A 1,707-nucleotide genomic window follows, 5' to 3' on the forward strand; every position below is an offset into this window, starting at 1 on the left:
ATGTTATACATTAGTAAGTAGAACTGAGATGAGAATTCGTCATTTCAAGGCTATTGATGTTGGGATGTGTCCACATGAGTCTAACCCAGGACCAGAGGCATGCTTGGTAAGAACCTACCACGAAGTGACATCCCCAGAAGACTTGTAGATTTTAAAAGACTTTCTTTCCTATTCCTGTTCCTTAGGAGCTTATACACACCTGTAGAATCTGATTCTGTTCCATAATACAATCTCCTGTTGAAATCCAGAAAAAAAAAAAGAGGTGTGTATGTGTGCTTTCTCTTGGTCTAAAATTTCTCTGAATAAGGGCAACTGAAGTACCTTACATATCCATACCAGTGCTCTTTGTTCTGCCAAAATGCTTGAGATAATTCAGTGACTGAATTATCTCGGGAATCTTCCATGTCCTGAATCAATAGAGCAAAGACAAATTTCAAGAATTCAGGAAAAAATGCAGATGCAGTGGCTCACATTTCTAATCTCTCTCTCAGTTGGCATAGTTCCTTAGAACCCCGAAGTTGTTCGGCTTTCATAAGCACCTCCAAGGACCCATGGGGGATGTTGCATGGTGGTTTTCTTCTAATGACCTTCATCACTTCTGGTAGGTATTGGGCGACTTCATCTGCATTGGGGATCACTCTGGTGAGCTCTTAGCTACTGGGATGAAAGAGGAGGGAGACCGCTAACATCCAAGTGGCTGGTCTGAAAATGGTTCAGAAAGTTCCAGAGAATTTCTGGACTTCCTTTTCCCTCTGAGTGACGGCTTTTGCCTTCCCATATAAGTCCCCATTTTCAGTGTGGAAATTCTGAGCTTCATCCACAGTGATGTGTTGAATGTCTTCAAAGTCCCTCTTCATGAAGGTTTTCCGGGACACTGCCTCACAGATCCTTTTATTACTGTAACAAGAAAATGACACACTCAGGTTTTCTTCACTTTATAAAGGAGAAAAATCACTCTTTTGTGCTCCCCTGAATATGGTACCGTTGTCACAAATCATTTCACCATGTAATTCTCAAGCAACAAGTTGGCTTAGCAGAAAAATAATCCCTGATTAAATAACACATATAGGTATGAGATCCAGCTGCTTACCAGACGAAGTTCTTCAGAGGCTGGTTGTGGGAGGCCATCCTCGCACGTGATTTGAGTTACCTCCCTGGCTGGGTGAGAGGCACTTAGACACAGCTGTGTCTGAGCCTTCCCCACCCTGTCCCAGGTCTGAGGGCTTGTCAGTGCAGAGGCGTGCCTGGCCACTGCCCTGAAGACCAAATCTTGACCTTGGGATGCTGCCCCCCTTAACCTTCATTGGATGGGATTTTCCCTGGAATTTTTTGTTCCCCAATAAAAGCCCACTCCCTGGCGTGTTCTCCCTCTCTCGCTAGTCTCTTCTGTAAACCTCACCACCGCATTAGGTGGCTGGAGGGGCAGGAGCTAGGAGAAGCCGTCTTGGAGCTGGTATTAAAGCTGGTATTAATGAGAGTCTTGTCTCTTTAATTTTAAACTCCCTAGCAATTACTTATGAACCAAACCTTCTTTCACGAAGCCAGCACTGGTCGCGTGGCAGAGCTGGTTAGCAAATTTAAAATCTCACGGCCAAGCTCAAGACAGAAATGGAGCATCTCAAGACAATCCTGGGTGTCTGCAAGATAACAGGACCAGAGGAATTGTTCCTTCCATGCACTTTGCATGGCTCTCAGATCTCAGGTAGA

The 1,707-nt window shown here is 44.6% G+C and overlaps 1 long non-coding RNA gene across 1 annotated transcript in view; it reads right to left on the minus strand.

Annotated features, from left to right (window-relative positions):
* Positions 1 to 212: 212 nt before the first annotated feature.
* Positions 213 to 1,707, minus strand: part of LOC125611899 — a 2,634-nt gene continuing 1,139 nt past the window's right edge. Inside the window, exon 2 of the long non-coding RNA XR_007342145.1 lies at positions 213 to 897. This is a non-coding gene — a long non-coding RNA (uncharacterized LOC125611899). The remainder of the gene's footprint in view (positions 898 to 1,707) is intronic.

The sequence above is a fragment of the Marmota marmota genome, unplaced genomic scaffold (genome assembly GCF_001458135.2).
Source record: "Marmota marmota marmota unplaced genomic scaffold, marMar, whole genome shotgun sequence".
Classification (NCBI taxonomy): domain Eukaryota; kingdom Metazoa; phylum Chordata; class Mammalia; order Rodentia; family Sciuridae; genus Marmota; species Marmota marmota.